Source organism: Schistocerca gregaria, chromosome 2 (genome assembly GCF_023897955.1).
Source record: "Schistocerca gregaria isolate iqSchGreg1 chromosome 2, iqSchGreg1.2, whole genome shotgun sequence".
Lineage (NCBI taxonomy): Eukaryota > Metazoa > Arthropoda > Insecta > Orthoptera > Acrididae > Schistocerca > Schistocerca gregaria.
This window is the reverse complement of record NC_064921.1, coordinates 411,691,918-411,715,358: the sequence shown is the minus strand read 5'-3', so window position 1 is coordinate 411,715,358 and position 23,441 is coordinate 411,691,918. Positions and strand designations below refer to the sequence as shown.

General features: G+C 43.3%; 1 protein-coding gene across 1 annotated transcript in view; it reads right to left on the bottom strand.

Moving 5' to 3' along the window:
* Positions 1-23,441, bottom strand: part of LOC126335803 (SET domain-containing protein SmydA-8) — a 151,029-nt gene that overhangs the window by 14,046 nt on the left and 113,542 nt on the right. The window lies entirely within an intron of this gene.

Below are 23,441 nucleotides of genomic sequence, written 5' to 3'. Positions count from 1 at the left end.
GTACGTGGTAACGTAGTGAGAACACTTGCCTCCTTTACATAAATTACAAGGCCAAAAAATTGTGGGATACATGGACGGAAAATGGGCCACAAGGGCTAGGTATAACAGAACAAAGAGTGGATGGTTTGACAGTGAGTGCTTTTAGGATTAATTTATCCAGTTACTCCCACCTATTTTGAAACGACAAGATGATGTTAAGCTTATTACAGTTGACAGCGTGAGCTTGCATATCAATCTTTAAGTGCTGTGGCTGTGTAAGGAGTAGAACATAAATTTCGTTGCTTTGCTACCGAATGCAACGCATCTTCTGCAACCAGAACCAGTTGATGTTGCGTGCTTTCGACCTTTGAAAGTAGATCCTTGGGAACTGGAAAGAGACAGAAGTGGGCAGCAGGTGCAGCTCTGTCCCCAAGAACAATGGCCCACCTTGCTTAACAAGCTGTGGAAATGCGTGACCCCAAGAGGGGATAACTTGTAAGCAGGCTTCCGGAAAGCTGGCATCTACCCCTTGAATCCCCAAATAGTGCTGTAAAAGCTTCCATCATTCACGATGGCCCGGGAAACAAAACTCACTTCAGTCATCAGTGACAACTTTATGGATCACCTTGTGCAGAAGAGAAATGAAGCAACTCAGAAGTGTCAAATTGTGAGGCATAGAGGGGTAAATGTTCCTGCAGGAAAGAGCATTTCTGCAGAAGACGTTCTTGCTGCCAGGATGAACGAGCCAACCACTTCAAGAGGAAAAACTGAAACTGCACAGAGTGCTTCTCACCTAATCAAAGACAATAATGAACGAAGAGGATACAGACAGTGACATGATGAGAGCTCGTCTTCGGTACCTTATACAGCATCAGATGACTGTGTAGACCTAACCATGAATGTTCTGGTTGAGGAAGATGGATCTGAAGACACTGAAGAGTCTGCACTAGTCTGCTTCGTTATGTCCCATGGGAACCAAACAGAGACGTGTGTGAGGGGATGTATATAATTGTCACATACGGAAGTAGGCTGTATCCAGGACTAATCGCAAAAAGGAACAATGAGGGGAAACTAGTGGAAGTGGCCCAAGAAAGAAGAGTTCTAGAATATGCTGCAAAAGACGTTATCCAAATCATCAGCCCGTCCGGGCGAGTTGGTCGTCGGGGTATTTTTTATGTAAAGGAGTTGGGACTGTATTTTATCAGATATCTTTTTTATTTGTAATTTTTTTTCATGATTTTGTATTTGTTCATAGTTTCTTAAATGTGTTAATGAGTTAAATATATTATATATATTTTTAAAATTTCTGTGTTACTAACTACTTTTATGTCTTTGTGGTGAAGCCAATACTGGTCCAAATAAAGGGCTGGCAGTCTGACATTACGGTAGTTATTTTTATGTATTGACTGCAGCCTGAAAAATGACTTGTCCCAATGTAACCCCAACCGATGGGATAAAATTGGGGCGAAATCAAGTGGGGTTGACTTGGCAAGGAACAGTTACAGAAAAAATTCCTTTTTTATGCTAAAAGAGGAAGGTTAAGTCTATCAAACTAACTTACATTTAGTCATTTAATGCAATAAACCTTTTCAGAAAACAAGGAAAATACTAAAATCCGTCTAATTTTATTACACAGTGAGGAGTGTGCTACCGTCTAGCGCATTGGTTTTCAAACTGGGTTGGGAAGTCGAAGAAGGAAGGGGCGCCCGCCCCTACTCCTACAAGGTAGGCGTGGGGAGGTATTAAGGGGGGGGGGGGGGGGGGGCTCATTACGTTTTTAGAAAAGTAGCTATTTAATTAAACAAGTAGCTATTTAATCAAGACAAATGTGTTAGTAGTTACGACGAACTGTCTACTGGGTAGCCAGTATTTGTTATGTACTCTGAGATTCATTTTCGTCTTAGATCATCAGCCTGGTTGTAAACGCAGTAACTGACATCAGCCAACCCGACCGGTGGGGTACGTAGCTAACGAGTACAGCAGACGTGCGAAAACTTGGCTGATCGTTGCACGTCGGCCAACAGTCTTCTGTATAGGATTTCTCACAGCTTCAACGATATAGTAATTATTGGCAGTTGTGGCTTTTTTTTCCTAAGCAGTGTTGGTGCGTGATCATAGTTCAGCTGAGCTCTTCAGTCAGTATTGATCAAACAAGCAGTTTAGTCGTTTGTGCTTCTGATGTGAAAGTGAACTGTAGACTTTTAATGTTATTTGTTTCTTTACTTCGTCATGAGTTTGTCGAAGAAATGCAAGTACAGTGATGCTTACATTAAATACCGTTTTGTTGCTGTACAAAACAATGGCATCGACCAGCCGCATTGTTTTATTTATTAAGAAGCAGTGGTTTTTATTAAGGAGCAGTGGCGGCCGATTGACTTCAGATTAATGGGGCGCAACGTCTGACCAAACATTGCATTCTACATTTTCTCTCTTCAAAACGTTTCTTGAACGGAGAATATTTAGTGACGTGACGTGATTTAAACCGTCATTCAACAAACCTTTTTACTCTGAAACTAAAATACAAAAATTTACGCACAAATATATAGTTGTAAATATTTTCTGCAGGCAAGACAGTAATTTATGGAATAACATTACAACGACGTTTTTATCTAAATTAATAGGTTTGTAGACGAAGTCAATTATGCTCCACTTCTCTTCAGCAAAATGGCCAATCCCAAGTTCATTAAAATTCTGCACATTCAGAAGTGTTTCTTCCTATAGGGCAGTCTCTCTTCTTTCACTGTATTTCTTGTGAAAGTCTAATTCTTTTCAGTGCGGAGAAACATCTCTCGCGTTCCGCTATTATCATTGGTATTGTACAAATAATTCGTAATACTTTCACTGATTCCGATAAAACAGCTTATAAATTATTCCCACAGATACAGTTTAGAAGTGTTAAAGCTGCGTTTGCAGTTCGGAAATCACTACCGTATATGACTGTCAATTCCTGTCCCAGTTCATTTTCGCTCAGGCTAAATAATGTTAACTTGTTGTCTGAAATTCTTTGTCAGGGAATTTACAGCTTGTGTTTTGGAAACAAACTGGACTGGAATAACATAACTGCTGACAAGTGATTGCTAAATTCGAAACGCTCGTCAATATTAGCTATAACTTCCTTTGCAACAGTTGTGTGTGAGTCTACAAAGCGGAAACATTTTGGACTGGCGGTATCTTTTTTTGCTTTTACCCCAATGATGATCAAGATTAAGAGAATTTCTCGTCAGTTGTATCAGAGACATTCGAAAGACTGTCACATCTCTATGTTGCAGCAAATTAAACCAAATGTCGCAGTGAGGCAGGATCTTAACTGAAAAACTCAAGCAAAGAGAGAAACTCTTGGTCCTTGTTGAGAAATTTCCAAAGTCTAGCTGCTTTCGTGGTTGTCGAGTAGCCGTTGCTGTCATCGTCCTCATTGATCCCAAGGCACTCAGCTATTTCTTTCTTGTAATTAAACACGGTGTTTACACATGGCGTTTTCAATTTCCATCTTATGTCAACATTGCTTTTACTCTCGCCTGCACCCTATTGTGTCCGCCACTCATAACTGAAGCTCCATCATAGCTCTGAGCTTTAGTTTTTCTGGAGAGTCGGCGATCTTCAATCTTTTAAGTTCGTTGAACACTTCACTAGTTCTTTCCGCATCTGTATGAACTTCGGGTGCCACATTTATGAACCTTTTATATACTTCCCTTTTACATTCATATCTAACAGTAAGTACGAACTGAGTCAAGTTTGCAAATCTGTCATTTCATCAACTTCAATTGCGTCTTAATCCGTTTAAGACATTTCTTTACAAATCAACTCACGGCAAACAGCATAAATAGAGTCCAGCAGCTCTTCTTGGATTGTTTTGGAAAGCCCCAAAAATCTCGATTACTGTTTTTTTTTTCCCTTCAATATGTTCCTTCAATGTGGGACCCAGTTCAGCCTTCAGGTTGACCAAATTGCGCAAAATACCAGGATTCTCTGAAGTATCCATTTCGTCATGTCCTCTTAGTGCAAGTTCAAACTTCACGCAGAACTGATACAGTCGATCAACTTGCTAAGGATGTAACGAGTCTTAGAAACATCATCGTTAAACTTCTTAATCATCATGCTGTAAGTTGTTTCCAGCTGACACCATATCGACTTCGCCAAGCATAGCAAATAACGATGCTACTGTTTATGTGTAGTTCATTCAGTTTATGTTTTAACTTTGTCGACAAAGTGTTTAATGACCAGTACCCCATCTGTGGTCCAAGCACGTCATACAACATTCATTACCAGACAGGTGTAACAGAAGAAAACATGTCTTATTTCACGTGTTATTTCGCATGACAATATGAAGAAGGTTTAAATTTTCTGGTAAAACTGCTTTTGCTTGTATTTTGAGCCTGTCTAAGCTTTTCAGTCCCAACTTTCTCCCAAAAGTAATATTTTGAGAACCAATAGTTAAAATGCTGTTTACACTGTTTACATGATTCATTTTAAACAGGAAACTAGCGCATCAGTTAGTCACTAGGTCTCACTTTCAAACAATTTGATTCACAACGAAACGACGAAACTAGTACCACAGGCGCGGCACTACTGGTTTACTTCGGCCGCTTCGCACGGACGCCATCCCAAGCAGGCCTACACAACGCACTACCCCTACCCAGCTCCCAATATCCGTGATCTTGAAACACTTACTCAGCACAGCAAAGCTAGCTCTGCAGCTTTATTTACCATTTTTAATCACTTATTTGTGCGAAAGGGCGCTTTAACAGCTGTTGCAATGAAAACGAAATACAGTACTAAATGTGTGTGAAAATCGTACATGCCTACAATAAAATATTTATGTTACAAAGTTTATGATTCTTTTTCCATAGCTGCGCTGATCGTTGTGACAGGATGCAGTTCGGTCGTCCAAGATTCTCTCTCCCCCCCCCCCCCCCTCGCCATTGAAAGCACTTCGAGTTAGCTGTCTTCTCTTCCAGGCTGCTCGCAGCTTCATTGAGCTATGACGAGTCAACAATTTCCTTCTTTTCACTGCGGTGTATTCCAACAGATTTATTTCCATAAAATTTGTTACAAATAAGCGCCTCATTTGAAACATGCCATCTCTATAAGAGTGGAGCCTGAATTTCCTTACAAAAGCGTATATTGACTATTTTAGGGAATAAATGTATATGTGGTGTGTCTAAAAAATTCGGTGAACGCTGTCAGACAACAAACAAAAGAAGAGATACAAACAAATATTCTTTATTGCCCTTCAAAATAGTCGTCACCCGCTACAACACTTTCGACAATGTTTGTACAGCTTCTGGAAACTACCAGCAAAGGCCTCCTGTGGAATCGATCGCAGAACGGCTGTCATTCGATTTCTGATGGCATTCACAACCGCACAAAGTTCACCTTTCGTGGCCGCCTTCAAGCGGGGAAACAGGAAGAAGTCCGCAGGAGCCAGATCAGGGGAACACGCAGGGTGCTCAAGCACAGTTACCATCTTCTGTGCCAGGAATTGGTGCAGACGCAGCGCACAGCGCGCAGTGTGCAGGGACATTGTCATGGAGCAGCACCCATTTTCCAGTCCTATGCAACTCTGGCCGAACCGCCGGATGTGCTGTAGCAATCGGTTCAAAACGGACTGGTAAAATTTAGCACTAATGGTTTGACCTGCAGGAACAAATTCCTTGTGGATGATGCCGTTCTTGTCGAAGAAGGTGTTCAACAGTGTTTTCACCTATTTTTGCAGTAGGCTTTTTTTCCGGAGAGGACGGTCAACACCAAGACATCCATTGCCGTTTTGATTCCGGATCGAACTGATAACACCAGGTCTCATCTTCCGTGACGATAGTGTTCAGAGGCATTGGATCCTGGTCACACGTGGAAATGAAATCACTAGCAGTTTCCATCCGTTTTGCCTTTTGCTTGTGCGCCACAAATCGGGAGCAGATATCGCGGACGACGGAGTGCACCGTGTACTTGCTAATGCGCAGTTCCTCTGCAATCAATTTGAGGATCCGTCGCCGGTCTTTTGCACAGCTTTTGTCGCACTTTCTCGATCTTCTCTGGGGTTCTGCTTGTCGATGGCTGACCTGAACGTGGCTCCCCCGCAGTTGTTTCCTTCCCTTCACGGAAGCGTTTAAACTATTCTGAAAAACATTTTCTGCTCACGGCTTCCCTCCCGTACACCTGTTTGTTCCTACCTTGCAGTCTTCCCCAAGTTGTAGTAGAACTTTATGTTTACACGTTGCTCCACTGCGCTGTGACACTTCCTCTCACACTGACTACGTTCAACTGCTCGCAGTCTGTTTACACAGCCAGGCTTACGCAATGCAAGCCGTGTATCGATTTTCCTCAAGTCTCTGAAGACCAATGCGCATTCACGCACACATGAGCCAAGTTATCGTTCAGATATGACACCATTAACCGAAATTTTACACACCACGTATGTCGAGGAATTTTTTATTGCTGTTTGGTGTGTTGTGGTCTTCAGTCCAGAGACTGGTTTGATGCAGCCTTCCATGATGGTCTATTCTACACAAGCTTCTTCGATACACGGCAATTCCAGCAAGACAATGCGACACCCCACACTTCTAGAATTGTTACAGAGTGGCTCCAGAAACACTCTTGTGGGTTTAAACACTTCCCCTGGTCACCAAACTCCCCAGACAAGAACATTGTTGAGTATGTATGGGATGCCTGGGACGTGGTGTTCAGAAGAGGTCTCCCCTTCCCCCCCCCCCCCCCCCCCCCCCCCCCCACTTCGTACAGTTGCGAATTTATGTACAGCCCTGCAGGATTCATGGTGTTAGTTCCCTCCAGCGCTACTTCATACATTAGTCGAATCCATGCCACGTCGTGTTGCGGCACTTCTGCGTGCTCGCGGGGGCCCTACACGATATTAAGCAGGTGTACCAGTTTCTTTGGCTCTTCAGTGTATGACAGTGCATGGAAATTGGAGCTCTAATAATGACTCTTCACGAATCCATGCAGTATTTACACCGTAGTAGTTACACTTAAGTGACGAGAGAGTAATTGATACATACCTATTTCTCCTTTCATAACCCCTCTCTCCACACAAATTTTACTAATTTCCCTGTTAAACACCCTTGCAAACTTTTACTGCCAAAATTTTCTAAGGAATCCTCAGCAGAGTACTTCGAAAAATTGAAGTTAAGGTCAGAAATAAATATTTAATTTTTATTGATACAAGCAACTGGCAACTTACCGCAACAACTTACGTTCATGGGAGTTAATCAGTATTACAGCTGTCAGTCACAAAACATGCATTATATGTATTGTTCTGCTGCAATCTGTCAGGTACCCCTGTGATCTGTTGTACGAAGAGGCAGGCATATAGGACCCTACTTTATGGTATTCTTAACATTACATTCCTCGGAGAAGGCATTTCACAGGCAAGCTGATGCGTTCTTATTAATGTAACTTCTGCTACACAAATTGATACTATCTCCTCGAATTATGCAGACAGTTTTTATTAAGAACCTTAGCTAGTCCTCTGTGACTTGATTGACTCAGTATCTCTCAAGTTTATATCCACAAAAATAAATTTCTTCCAGTTATTACGACTCCTGGCTTGGTACCTGGGAATGAGAATCTCGGAAATGGGAAAGCTGTTTGGCTGTCCGCAGCTCAAAGAATTTGGAGATCAAAGGCTATCCTGCTCTATAAAGCAGGTTATGTAACACTCTGACAGATTTCATGACAGGGTAGAATTCTGGTGAGGGCAGAAGTATTTCGGAGCATGCTGTTCATGCACATAGTAGAACATGGGGTTCTGCGGCATACAACCACTACATGTTACCATGCTGAACGAATGACTTCAATTACAATCGTAGATCATTGAGACTGGACAGTGCATCAGTGGAAACAAGTCACCTGGTCAGATGACACGTTTCTTTTTACACCAGGTCTCTGACTATGTCCAGATACTCTGCCATCCAGTCGAATGTCTGCACAGAACATGCACCAGACATTGCTGCAGGCTGTTGGAAGCAGTATTTTGCCACGGAGGATGTTCACCCCAGGTAGTAACAGAAGGCACAACTATGGTTATAGACAATGTGAACATTATGGCGGACTATCTGTATCCGTTCATGCTTGATGTCTTCCCCAGCGTCATGAAATATTCTGGCAGGATAATTGACCATGTCTCAAGGTGAGCATTATAGAACAGTGGTTTGAGAAGCATGAGAGCGAAATCACATTGATGTTTTGGTTACCAAATTTTCCTGACCTGAACATGATGGAACACATCAAGGACGCTATTCTGTGTCAGCTACTTGCCTACAGACCACTGGCCAGTAGTTTATGGGAATGTCTGTTGACGTTTAATGCCACGCAGAGTCGCTGTTGTACTGCATTGCAAAGATAGACCAATATGGTGTTAAGGAGATGGTCATAATGTTGTCGCCCATCAGTGTCTGTATCAGAACATCATAACAGAGAACCTGTACATCATATTAAAATGTTATGATGGTATAACAACTCATACATACAGAAAGCTGGTTGAAGCCTTAAGTTGATTTTTGGGGAAAATTTAAGCGTATATGGAAAGGATACGCAAATGGGAAACTGAGGTGGTCTATTTGTCGCAGTAGCCAAGAAACTCAAATCCACTGAGATAGAGATTGAAGCTGCATGTGAGATTGTTCGGACAAGACTCAGTGTCAGGGGATGGCATAAAATAACTCGGTCCTTCTTTCATCTAATGAAGTTACAAAAAACTTTAGAGAAAACTTCAGTTCACATGAGCGGAAGCTCCTCAGTTATACTGTAATAACTGGTAGAGACTTTAATCATTCAACAATTAATCGGGAAAATTACTGTTTTGTTAGTTGCGGGCCTGATAAGACACCCTGTGAAACATTACTAAATGCCTTCTCTGAAAACTACCTAGAACTGATTGTTGGGAACACCGCTCATGATGGAAATATATTGGATCTAACGGCAACAAATATATCTGACCTTTCTGAGGATGTCCACATCGAAACTGCTATCAGTGAGCATGACGCGGTTGTGGCAACAATTATTACCAAAGTACAGAGGACACTAAAACAAGCAGAAAGTTCAGTAAACTAGATAAAAAGCCAATAATGTCATATCTCAATGAGGAACTTGAAACTTTCAGCACCGGGAAACAGTATGTAGAGGAACTATGGCTCAAGCTTAAAAGAATAATTTATCACTCACTGGATAGATATGTACCCAGTAGAACAGTCCATGATGAGAGGGAACTCCATAGTACATAGTCACTGTAAAGAAACTTTAAAGATAAAGAATACTGCATGATAGGTGTAAAACAAAGCGTAGGGCTATAGATAAAAAGATGCTGAATGGAACGCGTTTGGGTGTCAAGAGAGCAATGTTTGTTGTCTTCAGTGACTACCGTAGCAGAATATTGTAAAATGATCTTTCACAGAACCCAAACAAAGCAAAAGCTGAACTGCTTAACTCCGTTTTCAAATGTTTCTGTGCAAAGGAAAACCAGGAGAATTGCCCCTATTTAATCCTCATACCACTGGAAAGATGACTGAAATAAATGTTAGTGTCAGTGGTTTTGAGAAACAGCTGAAATCGTTAAAGTGAACGAAGCTCCAGAGCCCGATGGGATCCCTGCCAGATTCTATACAGAATTTACGGCTGAGTTAGCTCCTCTTCTGATTATAATCTGTCGCAGATCCCTTGAATCAGAACCAGTGTCCAGTTCTTGGCGAAAACTACAGGTCACACCTGTTTACAAAAAGGGTAATAGATGTGAACAACAAATATCCTTGACGTCTATTTGTTGTAGAATCTTAGCACGTATTCTGAGCGCAAACATAATGAGGTATCTCGAAGAGAATAACCTCCTCCGTGCCAACCAGCATGGATTTCGTAAACATCGGTCATGTGAAATCCATCTCGCACTTTTGTCAGATGACGTACTGAAAGCTTTGGATCAAATCAGGCGGATAGCTGCAGTATTTCTTTATCTTCGATAAGCATTTGACTCAGTACCACATGTACGCTAATAGTCAAAATTACTCTCGTGTGGGGTAGAAGTGAAATATGTGACTGGACTGAGGACTTTTTGGAAGGGACGGCGCTGCATGTTTTCTTAGATGGAGAGTCATCGTCAGATGTACAAGTAACTTCGGGTATGCTCCAGGGAAGTGTGTTGGGACCCTTGCCGTCCATGTTGTAGAGAATATTAATAGTAACCTCAGACTTTCTACAGATGATGTGGTTATCTGTAATGAAGTACTGTCTGAAAGAAGCTGCATAAATATTGTCAGATCTCGATAAGATTTCAAAGTGATGCAAAGATTGGTAACTTCCTGTAAGGTTCAAAAATATAAAACTGTGCAGTTCTCAAAACAAAACAAAAAAAAGTCGTTTCTTATAACATCAATGGGTCACTATTGGAATCGGCCAACTCACACAAAATACCTATGTGTAACACTTTGTAGGGATATGATATGGAATAGTAACATAGAATCAGTCGTGGGAAAGCAGGTGGTAGACTTCGGTTTATTGGTAGAATACAGGGGAGGTCCCCCCATCAACCATGGACCTTACCGTTGGTTGGGAGGCTTGCGTGCCTCAACGATACAGATAGCCGTACCGTAGGTGAAACCACAACGGAGGTGTATCTGTTGAGAGGCCAGACAAACGTGTGGTTCCTGAAAAGGGGCAGCAGCCTTTTCAGTAGTTTCAGGGGAAACATTCTGGATGATTGACTCGTCTGGCCTTGTAACACAAACCAATACGGCCTTGCTGTGCTGGTACTGCGAACGGCTGAAAGCAAGGGGAACTACACCCGTAATTTTTCCCGAGGGCATGCAACTTTACTGTATCGTTAAATGATGATGGCGTCCTCTTGGGTAAAATATACCGGAAGTAAAATAGTCCCCCATTCGCATCACCGTGCTAGGACTACTCAGGAGGTCATTGTTATCAGGAGAAAGAAAATTGGTATTCTACGGATCGGAGCGTGGAATGTTAGATCTTTTAATCGGGTAAGTAGGTTACAAGATTTAAAAAGGGAAATGGATAGGTTAAAGTTAGATATAGTGAGAATTTGTCAAGTTCGGTGGCAGAAGGAACAAGACTTCTGGTTAGGTGAATACAGGGTTATAAATACAAAATCAAATAGGGGTAATGAAGGAGTAGGTTTAATAATGAATAGGAAAATAGGAATGCGGGTAAGCTACTACAAACAACATAGCGAACGCATTACTGTGGCGAAGATAGATACGAAGCCCACGCCTACCACAGTAGTACAAGTTTCTATGCCGACTAGCTCCGAAGATGAAGAGATTGAATGTATGAAGAGATAAAAAAATTATTCAGATAATGAAAGGAGAAGACAATTTAATAGTCATGGGTGAATGGAATTCGATAGTAGGAAAAGGAAGAGAAGGAAACGTAGTAGGTGAATATGGAATGGGGATAAGAAATGAAAGAGGAAGGTAGAATTTTGCACAGAGCATAACTTAACCATGGATAACAGTTGGTTCAAGAATCATAAAAGAAGGTTGTATACATGGAAGAAGCCTGGAGACAATGTACGCTTTCAGATAGATTACATAATGGTAAGACAGAGATTAAGGAACGAGGTTTTAGATTGTAAGACATTTCCACGGGCAGATGTGGACTCTGACCACAATCTGTTGGTTATGAACTGTAGATTAAAACTGAGGAAACTGCAAAAAGGTGAGAATTTAAGAAGATGGGAAGTGGATAAACTCACAGAACCAGAGGTTGTAGAGAGCATTAGGGAACGATTGACAAGAATGGGGGAAAGAAATACAGTAGAAGAAGAATGGGTAGCTTTGAGAGATGAAATAGTGAAGGTATCAGAGGATCATGTAGATAAAAACACGAGGGCTAATAGAAATCTTTGCCTAACAGAAGAGATACTGAATTTAATTGATGAAAGGAGAAAATACAAAAATGCAGTAAGTGAAGCAGGCAAAAAGGAATACAAACGTCTCAAAAATGAGATCGATAGGAAGTGCAAAATGGCTAAGCAGGGATGACTAGAGAACAAATGTAAGGATGTAGAGGCGTATATCACTAGGGGTAAGATAGATACCGCCTACAGGAAAAGCAAGATTATGAGACAGGCAAAATACCCTCAATACGTTAAGAAGAATATAATAATTCCAACCCCCAAAGAAAGCAGGTGTAAAATTACCCAACTATCAGTTTCATAAGCCACGACTGCAAAATACTGACACGAATTCTTTACAGACGAATGGAAAAACTGGTAGAAGCCTACCTCGGGGAGGATCAGCTTGGATTCTGTAGAAATGTTGGAATACGTGAGGCAATACAGACCTTACAACTTATCTTAGAAAATGGATTAAGGAAAGGCAAACCCATGTTTCTAGCATTTGTAGACTTAGAGAAAGCTTTTGACAATGTTGACTGGAATACTCTCTTTCAAATTCTGAAGGTTGCACGGCTAAAATAGAGGGAGCGCGCCGCTCGGAGTGGCCGAGCGGTTCTAGGCGCTGCAGTCTGGAGCTGCGCGACGTGTAAGGTCGCAGGTTCGAATCTTGCCTCGGGCATGGATGTATGTGATGTCCTTAGGTTAGTTAGGTTTAAGTAGTTCTAAGTTCTAGGGGACTGATGACCTCAGATGTTGAGTCCCGTAGTGCTCAGAACCATTTGAACCATTTTTTTTATGCTGAGGGTATTAGATTAGGAAATGAGACGCTTAAAGTAGTAAATGAGTTTTGCTATTTGGGGAGGAAATTAACTGATGATGGTCGAAGTAGTGAGGATATAAAATGTAGACTGGCTATGGCAGGGAAAGCGTTTCTGAAGAAGAGAAATTCGTTAACATCGAGTATAGATTTAAGTGTCAGGAAGTCTTTTCTGAAAGTATATGTATGGAGTGTAACCATGTATGGAAGTGAAAATGGGCGATAAATAGTTTAGACAGAAAGAGAATAGAAGCTTTCGAAATGTGGTTCTACAGAAGAATGCTGAAGATTACATGGGTAGATGACCTAACCAATGAGGAGGTATTAAATAAAATTGGGGAGAAGAGGAGTTTGTGGCACAACATGAGTAGAAGAAGGGATCGGTTGGTAGGGCATATTGTGAGGCATCAAGGAATTACCAATTTAGTATTGGAGGGGAGTGTGGAGGGTAAAAATCGTAGAGGGAGACCAAGAGAGGAATACACTAAACAGATTCAGCAGGATGTAGGTTGTAGTAAGTACTGGCACATTAAAAATCTTGTACGTGATAGAGTAGCATGGAGATCTGCATCAAACCAGTCTCTGGACCGACGACGACGACGACGACGACGACGACGACGACGACGACGACGACGACGACCACCACCACCACAGGGGAGGTGCAAAGGAGACTGCTTACAAACCACTCGTGCGACCTATCCGAGAACATTGCCAAATGGCGTGGGACACATACAGGGTGTTTCAAAAATGACCGGTATATTTGAAACGGCAATACAAACTAAACGAGCAGCGATAGAAATACACCGTTTGTTGCAATATGCTTGGGACAACAGTACATTTTCAGGCTGACAAACTTTCGAAATTACAGTAGTTACAATTGTTAACAACAGATGGCGCTGCCGCCTGGGAAACTCTATAGTACGATATTTTCCACATATCCACCATGCGTAGCAATAATATGGCGTAGTCTCTGAATGAAATTACCCGAAACCTTTGACAACGTGTCTGGCGGAATGGCTTCACATGCAGATGAGATGTACTGCTTCAGCTGTTCAATTGTTTCTGGATTCTGGCCGTACACCTGGTCTTTCAAGTGTCCCCACAGAAAGAAGTCACAGGGGTTCATGTCTGGCGAATAGGGAGGCCAATCCACGCCGCCTCCTGTATGTTTCGGATAGCCCAAAGCAATCACACGATCTTCGAAATATTCATTCAGGAAATTAAAGACGTCGGCCGTGCGATGTGGCCGGGCACCATCTTGCATAAACCACGAGGTGTTCGCAGTGTCGTCTAAGGAAGTTTGTACAGCCACAAATTCACGAAGAATGTCCAGATAGCGTGATGCAGTAATCGTTTCGGATCTGAAAAATGGGCCAATGATTCCTTTGGAAGAAATGGCGGCCCAAACCAGTACTTTTCGAGGATGCAGGGACGATGGGTCTGCAACATGGGGCTTTTCGGTTCCCCATATGCGCCAGTTCTGTTTATTGACGAAGCCATCCAGGTAAAAATAAGCTTCGTCAGTAAACCAAATACTGCCCACATTCATATCGCCGTCATCAATCCTGTGCACTATATCATTAGCGAATGTGTCTCGTGCAGCAATGGTAACGGCGCTGAGGGGTTGCCGCGTTTGAATTTTGTATGGATAGAGGTGTAAACTCTGGCGCATGAGACGATACGTGGACGTTGGCGTCATTTGGACCGCAGCTGCAACACGGCGAACGGAAACCTGAGGCCGCTGTTGGATCACCTGCTGCACTAGCTGCGCGTTGCCCTCTGTGGTTGCCGTACGCGGTCGCCCTACCTTTCCAGCACGTTCATCCGTCACGTTCCCAGTCCGTTGAAATTTTTCAAACAGATCCTTTATTGTATCGCTTTTCAGTCCTTTGGTTACATTAAACCTCCGTTGAAAACTTCGTCTTGTTGCAACAACACTGTGTTCTAGGTGGTGGAATTCCAACACCAGAAAAATCCTCTGTTCTAAGTAATAAACCATGTTGTCCACAGCACACTTGCACGTTGTGAACAGCACACACTTACAGCAGAAAGACAACGTACAGAATGGCGCACCCACAGACTGCGTTGTCTTCTATATCTTTCACATCACTTGCAGCGCCATCTGTTGTTGAAAATTGTAATTTCGAAAGTTTGTGTGCTTGAAAATGTTGTCCCAAGCATATTGCAACAAACGATGTATTTCTATCGCTGCTCGTTTAGTTTTTATTGCCGTTTCAAATATACCGGCCATTTTTGAAACAGCCTTTACCAGGTACGAACTATTCGGGGATATTGGTTTGTTGAAGCCGTGGGAGAGTGTCACTGGGATACTGAAGAAACTGAACTGGAAGACTTTTGAAGACAGGCGTAAACTATCCCGAGAAAGTCGATTAACAAAGTTTCAAGAAACGGCTCTAATAGGAATACACTACAACCCACGTAATCGGTCAGACATGGATCGTGAGTGTAAGATTAGAATAATTTACTGCACGCACTGAGGCGTTCAAACAGTCATTCCTCCCGCGCTCTACACGTGATTGAACGGGAAGAAACCCTAATAACTGGTACAATGGAGCGTACAGTCAGCCATACATTTCAAAGTGGTTTGCTGAGTATAACTGCAGATGTTGTCGTAGATACAAGGTTAAGTAATTTCTCAATTATTATTAAGAACAAATGTTTTCAGTTGGTAACTGAATGCCTTCCTGCCAAACGCGGTTCATACTGAGGCGATATGATGTGCGATACGAACCAGCCCGCACCGGCGGAAGCATGGAAATGTATCGTAACACCAAAAAATGCTTTATGTTGAGTAATGAAATTTCGAGACTACATTTGTGTAACATTTTAAAGTGATTAACAGTCCAAGATCACTGGTAATGTACGCGCGGGTACATCAAACGTCAGAATGTTGAATGCAGTCATGAAAACGTGCATGCATCGTTTTGTACAAGTGCCAGATGTCAGTTTGTGGGATGGAGTTCCATGCCTGTTTCACTTGGTCGGTCAATAGAGGGACGGTTAATGCTGTTTGTGGATGATGCTGGAGTTGTCGTCCGGTGATGTCCCACATGTGCTCGATTGGAGACAATTATTGTGATCGAGCAGACCAAGGCAAAATGTCGACAATCTGTAGAACATGATGGCTTACAGCAACGGTATACGGGCGAGCGTTATACTGTTGGAAAACACCCCCTGGAATGTTGTTCATGAATGGCGGCACAACAGATCTAATGACCAGACTGAGGTACAAATTTATTATCAGGGTGCGCGATATAACAATGAAAGTGCTCCCCCTGTCTTGCGCACCGAAGATCATAGCTCCAGATGTAGGTCCATTGCGTCTAGCACGCACGTATGTTCGTTGCAGGTACTAAACTTATCTTTTTCTAAGCAACACAAGGCCATCAATGGCACCGAGGGAGACCCAGCTTTAATCAGATAACACTACAGACCTCCACCCTGCCCTGCTCTTGCTTGATACCACTAATGTCGCAAATAATAGTGATTTGGGATCAGCGGAATGCATGCTACAGGGCGTCTGGCTCGGAGCTGTCCTTGACGTAACCGATTTCTAACGGTTCGATGTGTCACTGTGGTGCCAGCTAGTGCTCAAACTGCTGCTGCAAATACTGTTACAGATGCAGTAACGATGAGCCAGAGCCATACGCCGAACGCGATGGTTGCTCCGCTCAGTAGTGCCACGTGGCTGCCCGGAGCCCGAGCTTCTTGCGACTGTTCGTTCTCGTGATCACCGCTGCCAGCAATCATACGCAGTGACTACATTCCTTCTAAGTCTTTCTGCATTATCTCAGATGGAACATCCGGCTTCTCGAACCTCTATTACACGGCCTCGTTCACACTTGGTTTTATTTTATTTTGTGGTATGGCTAGGACCTCACATCGGGCAGACCGTTCATCTACATCTACATCCATACTCCGCAAGCCACCTGACGGTGTGTGGCGGAGGGTACTTTGAGTACCTCTATCGGTTCTCCCTTCAATTCCAGTCTCGTATTGTTCGTGGGAAGAAGGATTGTCGGTATGCCTCTGTGTGGGCTCTAATCTCTCTGATTTTATCCTCATGGTCTCTTCGCGAGATATACGTAGGAGGGAGCAATATACTGCTTGACTCCTCGGTGAAGGTATGTTCTCGAAACTTTAACAAAATCCCGTCCCTAGCTACTGAGCGTCTCTCCTGCAGAGTCTTCCACTGGAGTTTATCTATCATCTCCGTAACGCTTTCGCGATTACTAAATGATCCTATAACGAGTCGCGCTGCTCTCCTATCTGGTACGGATCCCACATTGCTGAGCAGTATTCAAGCAGTGGGCGAACAAGCGTACTGTAACCTACTTCCTTTGTTTTCGGATTGCATTTCCTTAGGATTCTTCCAATGAAGCTCAATCTGGCATCTGCTTTACCGACGATCAACTTTATATGATTATTCCACTTTAAATCACTCCTAATGCCTACTCCCAGATAGTTTATGGAATTAACTGCTTCCAGTTGTCGACCTGCTATATTGTAGCTAAATGATAAAGGATCTTTCTTTCTATGTATTCGCAGGACATTACACTTGTCTACACTGAGATTCAATTGCCATTCCCTGCACCATGTGTCAAGTCGTTGCAGATCATCCTGCATTGCAGTACAATTTTCCACTGTTACAACTCTCGATATACTACAGCATCATCCGCAAAAAGCCTCGGTGAACTTCCGATGTTATCCACAAGGGGATAGCAACGGTCCTACGACACTCCCTTGTGGCACACCTGAAATCACTCTTACTTCGGAAGACTTCTCTCCCTTGAGAATGACATGCTGCGTTCTGTTATCTAGGAACTCTTCAATCCAATCACACAATTGGCCTGATAGTCCATATGCTCTTACTTTGTTCATTAAACGACTGTGAGGAACAGTATCGAACGCCTTGCTGAAGTCAAGAAACAAGGCATCTACCTGGGAACCCGTGTCTATGGCCCTCTGAGTGTCATGGACGAAGAGCGCGAGTTGGGTTTCACACGACCGTCTTTTTCGAAACCCATGCTGATCCCTACAGAGTAGATTTCTAGTCTCCAGAAAAGTCATTATACTCGAACATAGTACGTGTTCCAAAATTCTACAACTGATCAACGTTAGAGATATAGGTCTATAGTTCTGCACATCTGTTGGACATCCCTTCTTGAAAACGGGGATGACCTGTGCCCTTTTCCAATCCTTTGGAACGCTGCGCTCTTCTAGAGACCTATGGTATACCGTTGCAAGAAGAGGGGCAAGTTCCTTCGCGTACTCTGTGTAAAATCGAACTGGTATCCCATTGGGTGCGAGTATTTCAATTTGACGCCACTTCTGCGACCTACAGTCGATGAGGATGATAGATTGATGATTTCGGACAGCACAACACCAAGTCCATGGGCGGAGAAAATTCCCCGACCCAGCTGGGAAAAGAACCCGGGCGCAGACGACTGACAATCCGTCACGCTGACCATGCAGCTACCTGGGGCGGATTTCAAACTCAGCGAGGTGTTGATAGAGGCGTCTTTATTGCCTGAAAGGCATTCTTGACTAGTACCAACTCACCACCTCTAATCTCAAAGATAACTAACGCTCACGACTGTTACAGCGTGTATTTAAAGCAAACTTTATCTGCATCTCCATAGTGGCGCTACTAGCGTCTCTCTTATCCGACTGGAGCGAAATTTGAATAGAAATCATCTTTCATATGTAGAAATACACCTACCAACTTTCGTTTGTATCGCACAACTCCTTGGTGTTGCGATTTTCTTGCCGTCAGTGTAGTTGAAGCGACTTGACTGATTCACATCGGGATGACAGCGATGTTACACCAGCACCTGTTTCCGCCATATCACCCGACACAATACAGAGTTCTGATCTTTCCACACCACTTGTGTCGTACGATACATGGCTAGGGAAATTAAGTAATCCGATGTGCTTAAGAAATTGTTTCATGTGAATGAAGCAAAGCTACGTCTGTCGCTGTAACTACACTCCTGGAAATGGAAAAAAGAACACATTGACACCGGTGTGTCAGACCCACCATACTTGCTCCGGACACTGCGAGAGGGCTGTACGAGCAATGATCACACGCACGGCACGGCGGACACACCAAGAACCGCGGTGTTGGCCGTCGAATGGCGCTAGCTGCGCAGCATTTGTGCACCGCCGCCGTCAGTGTCAGCCAGTTTGCCATGACATACTGAGCTCCATCGCAGTCTTTAACACTGGTAGCATGCCGCGACAGCGTGGACGTGAACCGTATGTGCAGTTGACGGACTTTGAGCGAGGGCGTATAGTGGGCATGCGGGAGGCCGGGAGGACGTACCGCCGAATTGCTCAACACGTGGGGGCGTGAGGTCTCCACAGCACATCGATGTTGTCGCCAGTGGTCGGCGGAAGGTGCACGTGCCCGTCGATCTGGGACCAGACCGCAGCGACGCACGGATGCACGCCAAGACCGTAGGATCCTACGCAGTGCCGTAGGGGACCGTACCGCCACTTCCCAGCAAATTATGGACACTGTTGCTCCTGGGGTATCGGCGAGGACCATTCGCAACCGTCTCCATGAAGCTGGGCTACGGTCCCGCACACCGTTAGGCCGTCTTCCGCTCACGCCCCAACATCGTGCAGCCCGCCTCCAGTGGTGTCGCGACAGGCGTGAATGGAGGGACGAATGGAGACGTGTCGTCTTCAGCGATGAGAGTCGCTTCTGCCTTGGTGCCAATGATGGTCGTATGCGTGTTTTGCGCCGTGCAGGTGAGTGCCACAATCAGGACTGCATACGACCGAGGCACACAGGGCCAACACCCGGCATCATGGTGTGGGGAGCGATATCCTACACTGGCCGTACACCTCTGGTGATCGTCGAGGGGACACTGAACAGTCACGGTACATCCAAACCGTCATCGAACCCATCGTTCTACCATTCCTAGACCGGCAAGGAAACTTGCTGTTCCAACAGGACAATGCACGTCCGCATGTATCCCTTGCCACCCAACGTGCTCTAGAAGGTGTAAGTCAACTACCCTGGCCAGCAAGATCTCCGGATCTGTCCCCCATTGAGCATGTTTGGGACTGGATGAAGCGTCGTCACACGCGGTCTGCACGTCCAGCACGAACGCTGGTCCAACTGAGGCGCCAGGTGGAAATGGCATGGCAAGCCGTTCCACAGGACTACATCCAGCATCTCTACGATCGTCTCCATGGGAGAAAAGCAGCCTGCATTGCTGCGAAAGGTGGATATACAGTGTACTAGTGCCGACATTGTGCATGCTCGGTTGCCTGTGTCTATGTGCCTGTGGTTCTGTCAGTGTGATCATGTGATGTATCTGACCCCAGGACTGTGTCAATAAAGTTTCCCCTTCCTGGGACAATGAATTCACGGTGTTCTTATTTCAATTTCCAGGAGTGTAGTTTCTCCTTGAACAGTTACTTTTCGCAGGAAAAATAATAAAAACCAAGTTTTTGATTCGTTCGTGTTCTCCACTATTTTCATGAGTCGATGACTTATTGATTTATGCGTTGTTAAGCTTGAGGCGTTGTAAACGAGATGGCAAGAAAGTTTGAAGAACTATTTTGAAATGAATAACCAGGAGATATTCTTTACCCCTACGCGTCGCTCCCGCAGGGATGACGAAGACAAGGTTAGGCAAATCACAGCGTGCTCAGAAGTACTGGAGCAGTATTCTTCCGGCGCTCCACGCGCAATGTGAACGGGAAGGAGCTATAGCATGTGGTGCGATTCTAAGTACCTTCTGCCCTGCACCTCACAGTATTTTGCAGAATGTGTATGTACATGTAGACCTATATAAACACTATGATGTTCTCTGACGACCAAATAATTTTACAAGAGACCGAGGACAATCTATCCTAGTCCAGATATGCGAAGACTACAATTTTAATACTTGTCACAGAAAGATTAAGCTTGTGGTTTTAAAAAGGAAAATATCTTTTACGTTCCAAAGGTCTTACTTCGTATATTTCGACTTTCAACATCTTAGATCGCGATCTAAGCTACCAGCATGAAAATTTCATACCTATTAAATCAGATAGGTACCGGTAGTAGATGACGTGTGTTACAATACACAGTACCCTAGACGACAAACTGTAGAAATAAAAGAAATTTAATTTTTTAAAAGTGCACCTGTCTTGATACACGGCTGAGAGCTTTTGGACAATACTACAGGAAACGCATTTAGAGGGAACTGAAATGAAATTTATGAGATACACGGCAGGTTGCTGTCTGAGGCGTGTGATTAGGAAATAAGACATCAGAACTGAGCTGGGAACTTATACAGTTCATAAATTTATAAGATATAACTATGAGTAAAAATTAATTTTTTTAATGCATCACGTTTTTAAATCTGAGTAAAAGTATTAAAAAATGCTCCTTGCCCCATGGAGATTCCTTACACCACGCTGAAAATGTGTGATTGTGAATTTTTAATAGCTACGAAAATACTTGTAAGTTTTAAAACGAAATATGTGGGGCGCATTCAGTACTTAAATGAGGTGTGACTAATTCATTTCCTTAACCCTACGTTTTTTATTTTAACTTTTATTAGTATTTTCATAACTATTAAGAATTCGCTATCACAAATTTTCCGGACTATCTGAACCCAGATGGGAATCTGTTTGGATTTAGGGGAAACTATTTCATATTTTTTAGTCCGATCTAAAACTGTGATATATTAAACTTCATTTTTATTTAAATAATCATTTACTGCTGCTTAGTCTTGTGTGTGTGAGATTTTCAATGAGTTTTAGAAATTATGATGAGATAATGCGAGAAACATGTGTTAAAATTGAGGTTTATTTCAATATCTATTCACCTGATAAATCTGAAGCACAATAGCTCTATATCCACCTCCTAATAACATTCATCAACCTTTTTAAATTGTTATTTTCCAAAAAATAAAATAAATAAAGAAGCAAAATTAATTTTATATGAGCTTTTAATTATTTATTCTTTTTTTCATCAGTCTTCTGACTGCTCCAGTGTACGCCTTACAGGCTAATATGTGCCTGACCGTGATGTAACCTGACGAATATTCCAGTTTCTCCATACCAAGTATACTTCCTCCTCCTCTTGTGATCCTTGGACAGAGTATTCGCTTTTACCATCTGGAATTTACAGCGGAATTCAATTAATCATTCCCTCCTCTCGATTCTACTACCAAGCTCATATACTCCAATAACACTTTCTCCCACTCCCTTCCTTATAACAGCATTCCTATCCCCCATGATTATTAGATTTTTAACTTCCTTTGCACACTGAATTCAAATTGGCTCTGAGCACTATGCGACTTAACTTCTGAGGTCATCAGTCGCCTAGAACTTAGTTCTAATTAAACCTAACTAACCTAAGGACATCACACACATCCATGCCCGAGGCAGGATTCGAACCTGCGACTGGAGCCGTCGCTCGGCTCTAGACTATACCGCCTAGAACCGCACGGCCACTCCGGCCGGCGTACACTGAATTACGCAATCATTGTCTTCACATGCTTTCTCCATCTCTTCATCCTCTGCTTGCGACGTCAGCATGTTATACCTGAACTACTGTCGTCGGTGTTGGTCTGCTGTCAATACTGAAGAGAACAACCCTATCACTGAACTGTTCACAGCATCTCATTCTTTGCTCTACCTTCCTTTTCATAATGAATCCTACTCCCGTAATACAATTTTCCGTTGTTGATTTTACCCTGTACTCGTCTGACCAGCAATCTTTATGTTCTATCAATTTCGCTTCACTGACTCGCAATGTATCCAGATTAGGTCTTAGCATTTCCTTTCCAGATTTTCTAGCTTCCCCACCACGTTCAAACTCGACTCGTAGAACATAATCCTTTCGCTGGTTATTCAATCTTTTTCTAATCGTCACCCTCCCATTGACAGTCCCCTCCCAGAGATCCGAATGTAGGACTAGTCCTGAATCTTTCGCCAATGGAGAGATCATCGAGACACTGTTTCAGTCACAGGCCACATGTCCTGCGGATACACATTACATGTCTAATGCAGTGGTTTCCATTCCAATCTGCATACTCTTGCCGTTTATGATTACTGACTCTTCCAACTTTTTAGGGGCAGTTTTCCACCTCAAAGGGAAGAGAGTGCACTGAACCTCTGTCCGCTCCTCTTCCCTCTTTTAATCCCGTTGGCAGAACGAGGGTGCCTTACTATGCTGGAAGTCTTTGGCTGTCACTGCTGATGGTACTTATTCAAAATTTAATCAGTGGCGAGGATGTAGCCAGGGTTGCAGTACGTTTTGATTACTAGTCGAAGACGCTACCGTGACCATTTTTTATGAGATTTTTATTTCAGTACTAGGTTTATACCCGCAGCTTTGGCCTCGTACATGTACCTCACGTATACTGAAAATATCTCCTCATCCTCCTCCCACAGTTCATGTCGTTCTTTCCCTCTTTGTGTCCATCTGCTCTCCGCCTCTCTCTCTCTCTCTCTCTCTCTCTCTCTCTCTCTCTCTCTCTCTCTCTCTCTCTATCTATCTATCTGTCCATGCCCTCCCATCTCTATCTGTCCATCTCCTCCTCTACCTGTCTCAGTCCATCTCATCCTCCACCTCCCTCTATCCATTTCCTCCTCCCATCTCTCCATGCTTGGCTGTGCCCATTCACATTTATACTCGTGAAATGCATTAAGGCACTAACTGCATACACGCTGATCGTGCAGGGCTGTCAAAAAGTCAGGTGTTACCAAACATTTTCACCCCACTCCTATCACTACTGAACATACTGACAAAAC